This window comes from Lacerta agilis, chromosome 10 (genome assembly GCF_009819535.1).
Source record: "Lacerta agilis isolate rLacAgi1 chromosome 10, rLacAgi1.pri, whole genome shotgun sequence".
NCBI classification, from domain to species: domain Eukaryota; kingdom Metazoa; phylum Chordata; class Lepidosauria; order Squamata; family Lacertidae; genus Lacerta; species Lacerta agilis.
In genome coordinates, this window is record NC_046321.1 from 68105691 (window position 1) to 68121892 (window position 16202).

General features: G+C 43.0%; 1 protein-coding gene across 3 annotated transcripts in view; it reads left to right on the forward strand.

The window, feature by feature from the left end:
• Window positions 1-1687: 1687 nt before the first annotated feature.
• GRM3 (glutamate metabotropic receptor 3) overlaps window positions 1688-16202 on the forward strand; it is a 93473-nt gene continuing 78958 nt past the window's right edge. The window contains exon 1 of one of the 3 annotated variants that reach the window (XM_033162203.1): window positions 1688-1840. The gene's annotated coding sequence lies outside the window, so the exon portion shown is untranslated. The remainder of the gene's footprint in view (window positions 1841-16202) is intronic. The other 2 variants (XM_033162202.1, XM_033162201.1) reach the window with 2 other exon arrangements.

The window sequence follows — 16202 nt, forward strand, 5'->3', positions numbered from 1 at the left end:
TCCCTTTATGTCTACATCCCCTAATTTCAGCTCCAGATAAGGCTCTTCATTGTTGCTTCCAAGCCTTTTTTGCCCCTTCCTTTACGAGATGCTTCTCTATATTAATGCCAAGAGTGTCTGCCAACCACAGCACATGCTACTTCTATGGGACAAATTGCCAACTTATCCATGCTTGGGTTGGGTCGAGTCTTGTACACTCCTGCATTTCACTCTTCATTATTTATACAGGTTGGTTTTAGTGAGGACTTTAATTATGGTTTTCTCCTGATGAATGCTGCCTTGGGGGGATTTTTAATATCGAAAAGTATGATATAAATAAATGTATTTTCCCTAGATGCACCCATAGCTAACTCTCAAGGATATTGTACCCATACATAGTTGGACCACTGTCCCAGGGTTTTTTGGGGGGAGAGGGCAGCTGAATTATCTTCATTCTAACCCCAGTTTTTCACCTCCATGTGTTGAAAGACACTGAGCTGCTAACACCTGACAGTTCTGGTACAAGTCCTTCGTTTTTCATATATATATGAAGTTATACTGTATTAATAATAACTATATATGTATTATACTGTGTACAATACTAATATATTAAATATCCTAAAATAATCTTAATTTTCATCATCAACATTATTTCACTTTTTTTCCTTTTCACTCCCCTGTTGATTGTCATCTACCAGAGAACATAAGCACACTTTATTAAAGGCACGTTTTAAATTCCAAGCCAAACAGTCATTAAGATCAATGAAACACAGTGAGGAGTTTGTGAATGTCTGTTTCTCAGAATAGAGACAATAGGAGAATCTAAGTTGATATACCACCCCGGACAGAAGCAGACAGAGGCAACGGATAATGACCCTGATTTTGCATTCCAGCCTTTCTCTGCCCCCCCCCCCGCCACCATCCAGCTACCCCAAGCCAATGGGTCTTGTCTACCTATCGCTGCGGAAAGATGCAAACAACAGGCTGCAGCATCCTGAGCGTTCTCGGGGAAGGGGAACGGGCGCGTCTCCCTTCTCCGCCTGACCCAATCAGAGAGCATCCCGCGGAGATTGATGAGGGCGTTGCTAGGAGACCGCCGCGTCTGGTCCTCCAGAAGCAGGGACCGGAGGGGATGGGGCTCTTGCCCGGGCTGCAAGTGGAGTTAAACAGCCGAGGGGCACGAGGCGCGCATCAAAGTCTGCCTCTCCAGGGCTGTCACTCCAGAGCAGAAGCAACACGGGGCTGCAGCAGAAGGGAAGGCAGATTTAGACCTCTCAAGGGCTACCTGCCGATTTCAGCTGCTGGCCATGCGAAGTTAGCCCCCTGTCCATCCTGCTAGCCCAATCCTAGGCAGGCGAGCAAGGGGGGGGGGTCGGCCACAGCTCTGGATTTGAGGGGGGGGGGCAGAGAGTGTGTGTGTGACAGAGGCGATAGGTTTGGAGGGGAGAAGCCTTCACCAGATGCGGAGCTGCAGCAAAGCGCATCACTTGGGGACAGTGAAACTTCTCCGATTTGGGGCTGTGTGGGGAAGGGTGGCTGGAGGAGGAGGAGGAGGAGGGCTTGGGAAAGGGGGCCGATCTCCGCTGCGCGCTGCCTCTTCCCGACGCCCCCTGGCCCCCACCCGTCTCCGCTCACGGCAGCCTTGATGCGCTGCCATAGGGGCCCCGTCCAGAGGGGCGGGGGGTCAGGGGGAGGAGGAGGAAGAGGAGGACCACCTTCCCCAAGCAAGAGGGTGCGGACATTTCCCCGGGGTGCCTCCACATCTCTTTCGGATCTCTAAGGACGCCCGCCCGCGCTATGGTGACGATGTGGAGGACCAGAAGTGCAGCCGCCGCCAGCGAGCGTCGCCCGCCAGCGCCAGGTAAGGCGACATCCTCCGCCTGCTCCTCGGGACCGAAAGCGGGCGAGGGCGGGCAGGGGGAAAGTTTTCGGCGGAAGGGCTCGCTCGGGAAGCGTCGTGGTGTCTTCGGGATAAGCTGGGCCAGCAGCCCAGGCGAGGAATGACTGGGTGCGAAGGGGATCAGGGCAGAGAGAAAGCGAGAGCTCAGGAGCCCTCTAGGAGGAAGGTGGAGCCCTATGCAGTACAACCGCGGTTCCCCAAATATTATTATTTATAATAATGACTATTATATATCACGCGGTGCATTTGGAATGGAGAAGGCGTTGTGGTTAAGGATTGCTGAGCAAGGGGGTGGGCTGGATGTCCCCCAAGACCCCCTCCAAGACTCTGATCCTCTATGATGGATTTAATGTTCAGGGCCAAGTGTGGCTTGACTGTGGATTCGCATGCCTGGATGGTTGGATTGGTCTGCTCCTCCCGGGAAGTGCTCGAACTTCGTATTCAGGGGAAGGGCAAGTGGGAAAGGGTTTGCAGCAGAGCATCTCTAGGGACCTGGCACTCCTGCAGTGGGGAAGAGAGCAGAGAAGCAGGTGCTGGAAATCCGGCTTATTTTATTTCCTCGGTGTAAACCAGAGCCTTCAAAAGATGTAGCAGGTGTGAGCCCTCTTGTTCTTACTTGACCTCTTCATGCATGCCCCAAATAAAAAAGAGAGTGAGGAGAGAGAAATTTGAGAGAAGCAAATGGCATGATGAGATTTGCAGCAAAGAGGGATTTACTTGTTTGTTTGTTTGTTTGTTGCATGAGGTTTTTGGCTCTTAAATCTGATGGCCAATAACAAGCAGAATTTCCTCCTTAAAGGCAAAGCAAGAGTGAGATTTTAGAGATTCAGAACAGAAATGACCAGATGTAGCAGTTAGACATCTAAACATTTTGGGGACAATCTGCCAGGAGTTTCTGTGCAAGCCCCACTGAATGCTCCTGCAAGGCTCCCATTTATTCCCACGGGACTTGCATGAGAGAACTTCCTGGTAGGTTGAGCTGTCAGAGTGTATTCATTATTTTATGTAAAAATGTCAGTCCTTAGATGGGGGGGGGGGGACACAGATAATCACCTTCAGTTCCTTGTTCCCATTGTGATTCCATAATCAAACCTACCCAAAGCACATTTGTTTAGTTATGAAACTATAACCCAATCCTCATTTATATCTTTCCTTTCTGTGTTGGCAAGACCTTTCCCATTTTATACTCATTTCTGTATGTTTTGTGTATATGCATATTCTTTTTATGTTTGCTATAAAAGTTATCTTTGCCTTTGGAATGTGGGTCATATGTGTATATTTAGCACTATACATAGTTTATGTCAGTTATTTTCCACACCTTTTAATTTACTGTGTGCATTTTAATTTCAAGTCTATTTGTTTAATAATTTTACTGTTTGTACCAGTTTCAGAGGAATGGGGTGGAATCCAGGACTTAGCTTTAAAATGTATTTATCTAAGAAAAGCAATTGTAGCTCTGTGTTTTTTTAATCTTTAAGAAATGCCATTAACTGAATTGGTAGGGAAGTGATCAAATTTTAGTTTTAAAATACCTTTCTTGGCGGAATGTAAAGTCAAACAGCCTAAGGACACTGACTTAGCCTGAATTTCCACTCATACAATCCCTTGGTTGGTTAAATATTCATGAAAACAATTTGCAAGGTGTAGAAGTCACCTGATCAAATATATTGTCACAAAACAATGGCTGTACATTTTGAGGATATTCCTCTCTCTTCTGCATGAATGATATTGCTTGCTGCTTGCTGTAGACAAAGCTTATTTACTGTAGACAAAGCTGCAAGTGAACACATTTAAAACAAAAACAAAATTCTGGTGCTTTAAAATATTTGAACATAATATTTCAATTGTAGGGCAGATCTGTGAATATGCATGAGAAACCTTCTTGACTCATTAATTAGTGAGTGATCAGTGCCATAGAACTTCAATGGTGAAAGGAGACACAACTCAGCCCTTTGTACTTCTTTGTCCAAATATATTTTACCACTGTATCACCCACTGTACCAACTATCCAAAAACTATCAATGTTTCTGTGATCAGCTGTTGTAGAGCCATAAGAACACAAACTATTTTTTCCTCAAATTCTGTACCATGGAGACTAAAATAACTTAATGCTATGAAAATAAGCCAAATCAATAATTTAAGGCTGTACCCTTATCCAGATTTACCTGGAAGTAAACACCACTGAACTCGGTGAGATTTATTTTCCAGCAAGCATGCATTGCTTGCATTGTGAAATGTATTAAATGAAATGCATCTGATGAAGTGAGTGCTGGTCTATGGAAGCTTATGCCATAATGAAAAACTGTGGGTCTTTTAAGGTGCTACAAGACTCTTTGATGCTGTTGTTGCTGTTTTTTTAAAATGGCATTTTGGGGGGGGGGTGCTATTTGCCAGCATAGTATGTTCAAACTACATTCATAAAATGCAGCATTTTAAAATAAATATCAGAGAGAAATCATCCTCCCAGTACTGAGAACTGTGGTTCACATAGACATAGACATCAACTGACTACACTTGGTGGCTATCAGCTGAGTGCATGAGCTTATTGTTTCAAAATCAATTTATGTGGAGTGTGTTAGATTTGTGATCACATTTTCACACATGCTGGTCTTCACCACATGTTACTTGCATTCGTCACTAGATGAACCTGCCATGAGAATCAGCCCAGACCCTATAGGGTAATATACAGCTAATGTTCTGTGCTGTGCTATCTTGGAACATATTCAGCCCATTCTTAAGCATGTGTACTCAGAAATAAACCATGCTATCTTCAAAGCCGCTCCCTCCCAGGTAAGTGTGCATAGGGTGGGATTCAGTTTACTCAGAATAGACCTGCTGAAATTAATGGAGCTAACTTAGCCATGTGCATTCATTTTAAAATTTAGTTGAATTCCACCCACAGAATTGCAACTTCAGTGAAACAAAAACCTGAATTTGAGGGCTGCCAACTCTTCAGCCTTGCCTTTGATCGCAGATATGCAGAGCAGAAATTAGCAAGTAAAATTCAAATTCAAATTTTATTGCGGCTATAAGCCCATAAAAACATAAAATATGTAATATATGACATAAAGTTACAGCAAACCATAGACCCTGGAGTCATAGGGAAACAAACCACAGCACAAATACAAGTTTTAAAATTGCAACCAGGGAGCAGGAAACAAAAAAATTAGAAGTCGTGTAGTTGGCCACAGCGCCTTTTTTGAGATATGACAGTAATGTTTAGCTCCATGGTGTGAAGAGCTTCAGATGCTAGTTTCTCTACACATCAAGCTGCCACTCAAGGCACAAGAGCAGGTCAAGCTGATTTTCTCTCCCCACCCTTTCCTGGTTAGTTTGCAACCCTAATAAATAATGTGGGGTTGGCCTTAGCTGAACCTTCAATTTCCAGGTGCAAGTGTAGAAATAGTGTGGGAGCAAAAGTGAGCATTGTGCTGAGAACCAGTTGCATGGAGCAAATGTTTCACACAGACATAATTGGTTAATCTGTGTTATAACTATGACATCTTTTCCTCTAAACTAAGAATAGGAAGGGGTCCATTCCAAGTGCAGAGAAACCTAATCACCAGGTTGCCACCTTTGTTTCTGACAGAGGCTCTGTGCCTTAAAAGGGGGCATGGTCAGCTAAAACTCAACAAATGAAAACATACAAACAAAAAAATTCCTTCCAGTAGCACCTTAGAGACACGAAAGCTCATACCAAGAACAAACTTAGTTGGTCTCTAAGGTTCTACTGGAAGGATTTTTTATTTATTTATTTATTTTACTATGGCAGACCAACACGGCTACCTACTTGTAACTCAACAAATGAAAGCTTTTTAAGGACATGGGGATCAGTGACGGAACTGAACCTCATGCATTGGTAAAAGGCAAAGAGCCTCCAATTAATAAATAGCAGTTCCAATTAATACAATAACCAAATTGAACACCGAAGGCTTTTGAGAAGGCCAAAATAAAAATCTCTTGGGTTTTCAGATGTGTGAATGACTGTAAGCTGGCTAAACCATCACATCACCCTTAAGTCATGGGTGCTTTAGCTGGGATTCCTGCATCGCAGGGGGTTGAACTAGATGACCCCGGGGGTCCCTTCCAACTCTATGATTCTAAGTGTTGCCTACAAACCAGTTGTAAGATACAAGAATGAATTTTCCAGCTGAAGTTACCCCATTCCTAACACCCAAAGTTCTCCTGTGTCCAAATTATCATAGGCTATGTCAGTTAGAGCCACAGCTACAGAGTCTATCCCCCCTATTTTCTCTCTCTCAGTGACTGTTCCTTTGTACAATGAAAACATTTTCAAAACACATGGAAACAAGATGCTAATTCACGGCCTGACTCAGTTCCTCCTGCCATTTGCCCCAATCCCCAAACTCTATCTCACTGAGAATAAATAATGTCTTACCTGTGATTCCCAGTGCAATCTAGTTATCATGACAAAGTCTGCAATCCTAACCCCGTTTTCCTGGGAGTATACCCCACTGAATTCAATAGGACTTACTTCTGAGTAGACATGGTTCGGCTTGCACTGTCGGTTGGCCTGAATTGTAGTTACCAAATCAACATAATAACTGCAAGCAAAACAAGGTGGAACTAACATTATGAAGCACTTTTAAATAGATGGCATGTCCTATGAAATGTAGTGTAATTTGAAACTGGGAGTGAATAATTCAGTGGGAAACTATCTAGGAAAACAAAAATGATGGCCAAATTACTATCACTGTATTCTGGTGACACAGGGTATGATAGAACGTGGGCTTTAACACACAAACAGAGAGCTGTTGCCAAATGCTGGGAGACTGTGCTTCTTTGCTCTCTTCTTAATCTAACCCACATGGTTCCTTCTTTCGCATTTTCCCTTTCTCTGTCTAAGCAAGGTTCCAGCCCTGAAAGCACATGGACTGAGCAGCAAGAAACTAGAAGAGAGGACCAGGAGGTAGACATAGTGCCTGTGCTTGGCACATATCTCTACTCACATGCATCTAGTGCTTCCCGATATTTCATGAATCCTCCTTCCCAGACCATGACAAAATTATGAGAACCAGCATTCCAAATTCTGCAAAAGGAAACCCTCCAAAACGGGTTATACAACATAAAACCTGCATTGCACACCTACAATCATGGCACCTTTTGTACAAATAGCTAATTGCCAAAAGTTTGTGAAGCAGCTATTGGTAAGCTCTGAAGAGGAGAGAGAGTGTCTGCTTCTTAAAGTAAAAATACAACTGAACATGCATTAGCTCTTATGGGTCCCAGCTTCACTTTGTCAAATAACAGTAGAGAGAGATTCTACTTTTTCTCTAAATGTTTCAAGTCATTTCAGATCTTTGCTCTTCTCTCCCCAGGATTTATTCACATTATTATTATTTTTTTGGCTAGAGATCAATATTGCACGTGTAAAATTTCATTCACATCTACAGCTGTTACAAAGAGCTTCTTTCTACCCAACCTAAGACTCATGCGCCAACGCATGACTGCTGAAGAGAAGTGATACACCAGCAGCTGTGCTGGTGCGGCAGTATCACACAGTAGGATATTGTGGCAATTTTGAGCACAATGCTGATGGAACCACAGAGAGAAATATCAGAATAGTTAGCATCAATATATCATGTTAAGTGATCAATGTGGTTCCTTCCTTTTGGGGGGAAACCCAACAACACCCGTGAACTGGTGGGATCAGGCCACAAAGGTCCATCTCCGCTGATACCCAAAGATGATAAGGTTATGGGAGCACTGCAACCCACACAGCCATTAGGCAACAGAATACATATTTCCTTTGGACTAGGAAGGTGGAGAATTACTGGGGAACATTCCAGAATTCAACACACAGTAATGCATTTAAGCATTCCCACTCCCAGTAAATTAAATCATTATACTTAACATCATCTGCAAAGATTTTCACACACACAAAAGGTTGAGCAAGAGGTAACTTTCCGGCATTACAGGGCAAGCCCTGGCACACAAGACACTCAAGCATATGGACGGTGTGCCTCTGGCATAGAATGAAAAGCCACACTTGGTTGCCATTCATTAGTCTGCAATGGAAAGAAGGGGAAGAAAACTACCAGAAAGAGCAAAATGCAACCTGCAATTTGAAAGGAAAATATATCCGATAGTTCCAGGAATATAATAGGAGCTACTTTTTATGGGAAAGTGAGTTAAGCTTCCTTGCATAGACCTGAAATCCCCCAGAAGAGAGTTGCAGAGCTTCACGCAATCTTTTCCTAACCCACCCCTCTTCTTCCCAGAAGTGATCTCAAATTAATTGTGCAGTTTGACTGAACTCTGCTTTCCTAGGAGAGAAATTGAGAGAGACTAGGGAATTTTATATTGTTTGTAATATTAACTCAAATGCAATTGCAGAAATTTTAAAGACTCAGCAAGCTGGTCAGGGGGAAAATATTATCTTTTACCCCCGAGAAAACAAGAGGAGGATGAAGTTAGAAGAAACATAATCAGTCGAATACACATAATGATGAGATATATTTATTTGAAGTTTCCTTGTGAGGCTATTTAAATGACATTTACAAAGTCAATATGACTGTTTAGAAAAGGAAACTCACCTGTGAGCTTTTGTTTTCTCCTGCATTATAATCCCATTCCTATTTACGCAGAAGTAAGTCTTGCTGTGCTTAAAGGGGCTTATTTCCAGGTAAGTAAGTCCACAGAGGACTTAAGACTTAGTCACTGACATGATGAGATTGTTTTTCCTGCAATTGTAGGATTGAGGGGGCCAAAACCTAGATCATTCCCCCCCCCCAAGCAGGCCTGTTCACTCACTGGTCTCCCTCTTCCTCTACCACCCTTTCCCTCTAAATGCCTTGGTCTTCTTGATTGCTTAAATGCCATCCTGTCTCATCCCATGGAGCAGGCAAGGTTTGTCACTCCTTGTGGGAATGTTCAGGGAGGCAGGAGAGGATATCTTGTTTATTAATATCCTTCCTAACTTGCACTAGCAAGTTCTATAGATTAGCAGAATTTTAACATTCCCCTTTAAATGCACAGTGGGTAGCTGGTTGCAAGCTTGTTTAAGCTTCTCAATATAGTTTCCTGGTAAGATCCCTTATTTCCCTCTTAAAAGAATAAACACGCCACAATCTTATTTAAGGTATATAAAAGTAGTTTACTCACAACATCATCAACAGTTCACAGTTGGACCCTGAAGGCAGACTTAGTTACGGAAAAATACATGTGAGTCTATCCCATATGGAGATAGTCTCTTTGTCATCTGTTGGCTGAAAGCATTCTAGCTAAAAAGCTGCTCCAACAATGAGAGGAAGTAAAAAAGAAGGGAGGAGGGCTGTGTGCCTTGTGCTTTTGTTACCTGCACAGGTAAGGTCATGCCCACCTCTTCTTCTTGTTGTTGTTCAGTCGTTCAGTCATGTCCGACTCTTCGTGACCCCATGGACCAGAGCACGCCAGGCACCCCTATCCTCCACTGCCTCCCGCAGATTGACCAAACTCATGCCAGTTGCTTCGAGAACACTGTCCAACCATCTCATCCTCTGTTGTCCCCTTCTCCTTGTGCCCTCCATCTTTCCCAACATCAGGGTCTTTTCTAGGGAGTCTTCTCTTCTCATGAGGTGGCCAAAGTACTAGAGCCTCAACTTCAGGATCTGCCCTTCTAGTGAGCACTCAGGGCTGATTTCTTTAAGGATGGATAAGTTTGATCTTCTTGCAGTCCATGGGACTCTCAAGAGTCTCCTCTAGCACCATAATTCAAAAGCATCAATTCTTCGGCGATCAGTCTTCTTTATGAAATCGAAAATTCTTTCTAGTAGCACCTTAGAGACCAACTGAGTTTGTTCCTCACCCACAATAATACAAAAACAGGACTCAACATGGACACTGGTACCAGAGCCTGCAATAAACCCAGATGCCAACTTTGCTGCCACATAAACCCGGATAACACCATTACTGGTCCCAACAACATCAAACACACCATCTCAGGACTATTTAATTGCTCATCTTCCAACATTGTGTATGCAATCAAATGCCAACAGTGCCCTTCAGCTCTCTATATTGGACAAACAGGCCAAACCCTACGCCAAAGGATAAATGGACATAAATCTGATATCAGGAATCACAAGACAGAGAAACCAGTAGGAGAACACTTCAATCTCCCAGGACATTCTATAAAAGATCTCAAAGTAGCTGTCTTAATACAAAGAAATTTCAGAAATAGACTGGAAAGAGAAGTGGCTGAATTGCAACTAATCACCAAACTTAAAACCATGGAGAAACCTGGTTTGAACAAAGACATTGGATTCTTATCTCATTATACATAACAAAGCCATCTTTAGCCATCTCACCCCTTGCCTTTCCCTGCAAGACTAATTGCAGCCGTTTAGAGTCGTCAACAGGTTTTCCACACTTATCAGCCTATCACCCATTCCCACCACCCTTCTTAGTAATACCCCTCCCCACTCCCCCACTATATTTAAGGATCTGGTGACTTCTGTTTCAGTGTATCTGAAGAAGTGTGCATGCACACGAAAGCTCATACCAGGAACAAACTCAGTTGGTCTCTAAGGTGCTACTAGAAAGAATTTTCGATTTTGTTTTGACTATGGCAGACCAACACGGCTACCCACCTGTAACCAGTCTTCTTTATGGTCCAGCTTTCACTTCCATACATTACTACTGGGAAAACCATAGCTTTAACTATATGGACCTTTGTCGGCAAGGTGATGTCTCTGCTTTTTAAGATGCTGTCTAGGTTTGTCATTGCTTTCCTCCCAAGAAGCAGGCGTCTTTTAATTTCGTGACTGCTGTCACCATCTGCAGTGATTGTGGAGCCCAAGAAAGTGAAATCTCTCACTGCCTCCATTTCTTCCCCTTCTATTTGCCAGGAGGTGATAGGACCAGTGGCCATGATCTTAGTTTTTTTGATGTTGAGCAAGCCACTCCAGTATCCCTGCCAAGAAAACCCCATGGACAAAGACAACATGCCCACCTCTAGTCACATGCAAAAGGAAGGATGCTCCAGCCCAGGAGGAAACAGGAGGTTTTTGACTGGCTGGAACAAACATCCTCTTTGCATGTGTACTCTAGGCAAACAAGGAATGTTGTACTTGAATGCCACACCCCACACTCCCAACCAGAGGATATGGTTATTTTCAAGGAGAGTCTCCATATTCTAGAAAAGGCCTTGAGCAACCTTATACCTTCCCTGACTTTCCAGGGTCTCTGGCAAGATATTCCCCCACATTGACATTCAAGGTCCTATTAACTACAAATACAGTAATGAAGATCGAGCACTGAGCAACAGCTGTTTCCCCACGCTGGGGAAATAAAATTGCCCAGCCCCCTGAATTGCATTGCAGATCCTCACCTTCACTGGCTGCAGGTCTTCAGTGATATAGACACAAGCCACTTGAAAACAAAACCCCACCAGAAGCAGCCATGTTTATCTTTGGGGAATAATAAGTACAGCGGGTGGAGGACATGGATAGAGGAGGATTATATAGTCTGTTAATAACTCATTAGACAACCTAATGCCAGTTAAATGTTTTAATCCATTTATTTATTTTTTCAACCATTGCTCTCCCTTATCTCAGCTGCCAATAGCCATCCTTGCACACTGCTTAACCAAATCTGTATGTTAATTAAGGAATTTACCTGTAATTCAAAGTTTAATTCCTTAGTCAATCCTTACTCAGGCTAAACATCAGTGGCAGCAATGAGGGGGAAGAACTTCAAGATCTACCGGTAACACATTTTTTTTTCTCTTTTCATCTCAACACTGAGAAGTTAAAGCCCTTTAAGATGGATGAAGAATTCCTCCCTTTTCAGGATCTCCCCTGTGATGGATGTGCTTTCCCATTTACCCAGCTTGCCACTTCATCAGACAAGTCAGCTTGCTACCACAACTAACTTTTCCTTCAGTCCTTAGAAAATGGAGACATGCACTAGCGTTGACTGCTATCATGAAGCAGTGATGCCCTGATGGACAAATATGTTCATTTCAATTTCTCTCAGTTTCCCACTTCTACCTGCACATTTCCACCACTTCAGTTTGCGATTGATTGATTTTTTAAAAAAAGACCACCTCCCCAAAACATGTCAGAATGAAACTACTTTCTCAAGAAGAGTTTTACAGGGGCAAATAGATCTTTATGAAATAGATCCAGATTCTGTGTAGACTACAGTGAAAAAAGCAGAGTCTCCATTGATTCTCAAACAAATTGTATGTGTGCAGCCTGATTTTCTCCATCTGTATGGGGGTGGGTGTCTATTTGTATCTCCCACCAGCCCCTAGTTCCTTGTAATCTCAAATTAGAGAGGGAAAATATTTTTCAACTAAGTTTTCTATCCCCTATATGCTAATATCTACCATGTGGGGCAGAATCCTCCCCTGTTCTCCTCCACTAGGTAAAGGTAAAGGGACCCCTGACAGTTAAGTCCAGTCACGAATGACTCTGGGGTTGTGGCTACAGGTGGGTAGCTGTGTTGGTCTGCCATAGTCAAAACAAAATAAAATAAGTGTGCATGCACACAAAAGCTCATACCAAGAACAAACTTAGTTGGTCTCTAAGGTGCTACTGGAAAGAATTTTTTGTTTTGTTTTGTTTTGTCTGGGGTTGCAGCGTTCATCTTGCTTTACTGGCCAAGGGAGCTGGCATTTGTCCGCAGACAGTTTTTCCGGGTCATGTGGCCAGCATGACTAAGCCGCTTCTGGCGCAACGGAACACCGACACCAGAGCAGCACACGGAAATGCCATTTACCTTCTCGCCAGTACGGTACCTATTAATCCACTTGCACATTTTTGTGTGCTTTTGAACTGCTAGGTTGGCAGGAGCTGGGACTGAGCAACGGGAGCTCACCCTATCGTGGGGATTCGAACCGCCAACCATTTGATCGGCTAGCCCAAGCCCACAGCACAGCCCGTGCCCACCACTATTCTTTGTTGAATCCCTCCTCTTTTGAAAGCCTTTATTTTCTCTGAAATATCACTCCATCTTATTCCTGCAGCCCACTCGTAAGAACAAATGCTATTGGGCGGTTCCTTCAACAACTATGACTAGAGGATGTTATTCTTGTTCTTTCAATCAATCACAGAGTTAATTTCAGAAGAATTATATTTGGTGCATAAGAAATCCAGCCTGATTTTAATATGTGGCACATGATTTGCTCTTGGGGGAAGAGGGTTAACAAGATAAAGAGATGTGAGGGTGAAGATCAATGCTCTTCCAACATTGCATTGTTCCCTTGAATCTACTCGTAAGCCTTTGCATCTTGCTGTAAATCTGATTGCCCTGCCCTGCCCTTGTGGTCCCCTGCTTGGCCCGCCCTCCATTGTAACCCAGCCTGTTTCGCCTGCAGAGACGGTCTATCTGTAGCATTCCATCTGCAATGCATGCAGTGAATCACTCTATACACAGTTGTTCACACATCACACAAAACACAGGGGTAAGTGGGCTCTGCAAAAGTACAAAAACAAAGCTCACGGGGAAAGCCCCAGGGGAGGGAGACTTAAAAATGGTCCAATGATGGCTGAGCATGCTCAGTGTGCATGAAATGGAAGGCAGCGGGGAAGGGGACTTGGAAGAGTGAGCATTTTGCTGCAGGCCCCACTTGGAGAGAATATATTTAAATAGCAACACAAACCGTCTTGTGCCCCTGCCCTCCATAAATTCCTAATACTGCTTACTAATTACTTGTGATATTATATGCAGCAAATGACGCTCGAAATTACTGTGAGCACTTACTTGTTAAAAAGAAAAGCCTAATGTGTAATGTTAATTACTGGAGTGGGTTGGAGGACTCTCACTCGCCCCCCCCCTTTCAATAAAAGCATGAGATGATACTGAAATTCAGACAACTCCTCCAGGGCTTCAAATGCTCCTATAAATCACAAAGCAATTCAGCATGGGGAGATTTTCAAGATTAGGGAATAAAAATGGTGTGACTCTTTTTTTTAAAGGATATTGCACTTTAGTTAAAACAACATTGAAAACATATTTTTTTTGTTCATGTGACATTTACAGTAAACCTTCTCTTAACTGTCTTTACAATACCTTACATGAATAATAATAATAATAATAATAATAATAATAATAATAATAAGCATAGCTGTAACTAAAATGTAATATCTGCTTTTTAAAAAGAGACAGGGAGATACTAAAAGAAAACCACTGGCTGTGCAGGTGCTGTTGTAAGGAAAGGTCTAGCTTCTTGCACTGTGGTCTCTGCTTCTTTGAGGGAGAACTTCTGGCAAGAGATGGGCTGCACCTCATAATGGTTGGCAAGAATGTTTTTTTGCTAAGAGTCTGATCAGGAGAGCTTTAAACTAAATCCTGAGGGGGAGGGAGACAATATTACAGTTGTATCTCGAGTTACAAACGCCTCAGGTTACAAATGCTTAAGGTTACAAACTCCGCTAACCTGGAAGACTTACCTCAAGTTGAGAACTTTGTCCGAGGATGAGAACGGAAATCGTGTGCTGGTGGTGCCGCGGCAGCAAGAGGCCCCATGAGCGAAAGCATGCCTCTAGTTAAGAACAGTTTCAGATTAAGAATGGACCTCCGGAAAGAATTAAGTTCGTAACTAGAGGTACCACTGTATAGACAACAGAGGAACATCTGGCACTGGGGATAATAGCTTCATTGATGCACAGGAAACTGAGGTGGTGCTACAGAAACCTGCTAAAGGGCAGGAAACTAGGCGAAGGAAATAGCTGGAGGGAATGACTCATAGTTTCAGTTGTCTGTATTCTTGTCTTTATGCACAGAGCTTGGAAAACAAGCAGGTTGAATTTGAGCTCTTAATACAGGATGGCAAATACAATCTAATAGGCATTACTGAAACCTGGTAGAATGAGACTCATGACTGGAATGTAGGAATTGAGGGGTATAACCTGTTCAAAAGGAATAGACCAAACAGGAAGAGAGGAGGAGGAGCATTATGTGTAAAGGATGTGTAACACTTGTGAAGAGATCCATGACCTGGAGCATGGAAAGCAGATTGAGAATATATGAGTAAAGATTGTAGGAGAGAGAAACAACAGTGACCTTACTGTGGGGGTCTGCTATAGACCTCCAAGCCAGACGGAAGACTCGGATGATGCCTTACTACAACAGATTATGAAACATTCAAAAAGGAGATAGATAACAGTCATGGGAGACTTCAACTTCTCCAATAACTTTTGGAACTCAAACTCTGCCAGGAAAGTAAGGCCTGACAAAATCCTCCATTCCCTAGCTGACAATTTCATTTCCCAAAAGATGGAAGAATCAACAAGGGGATTATCTATCTCGGACCTGGCCCTTATGAACAGGAAGGAACTGAATGATGAAGTGAAAGTACAGGGAACCTTGGGAGGAAGTGATCGTATTCTATTGGGTTTCATTATACACAGGCAAGGGAAAGCTGAGAGTAGTCGAACATGTCCTCTGGACTTTAAGAAGGCTGATTTCATCTGCATCATCATATGCAGGGCTTCTCCATGGGACCTCGACGAGGAAGGTGCAGAGGTTGGCAACATGAGAACAGTTCCCATTTATAGAATGCTCTCCCCAGACAGCTGGGCCTGATACCATCACTAGCTACTTTTAGGCACCATAATTTATTTTATTAAGTAAGAGGGAGGCAGGAAGTCTCTATCCACAAACAGGATATGATTTTCACCATCCTTGTTCAACCCATAGTTCTCCTTTCTCTAAACTTTACAGCCCCAGGTGCTTTAGTCTTTCCCTCTCTGCATTATCTCCTTGTCCTGGAGACAAACAGGTAGCCCTCTCCATGTGACTTAGGTCAGAGAGGTGAGCCAGACCCCTCCACATATAGGTAGTCTTGATGTGTGCAATCTTTCTTTTAAGGTGAACAAAGGATGACCTTTTGTGTAATGCACATCTGTATGGTGGGGCATGCTTGTTTCCACTTTTCCTTGAGGTACAGAAGATGAATCGCCTAAATATGTTGATTCACAGTTCAGCCAAGTCGTAGCCTGAATGCATTCTCAGCCTTTCACACCCTAACACTTGTCTCAGTCCCCTGTGAACATTAGCTGGAAGCTTCATTAGTCATCCTTGGTGAAACTGCTGTAGGAAGTGTGCCTTCAAAAAGGCTTTTGTTGAATATATATATATATATATATATATATATATATATATATGCTCCTCAGATTTATGCAAGACTCAAAACTAGATTTCTTTTTCATTCTGAAAAATCTTTGATTCATTCCCTTATCCAACTGCCTGCACATTTAGAAAACAACCAAGTTTCACACAGACTGAATGCTTGCCCTCTGTGCATTCCTTCCGACACAATTGAGGAAATACTGTAAAAGGAAGGGGTGCTTCATATGCACACCTGCCATCTCCTGTT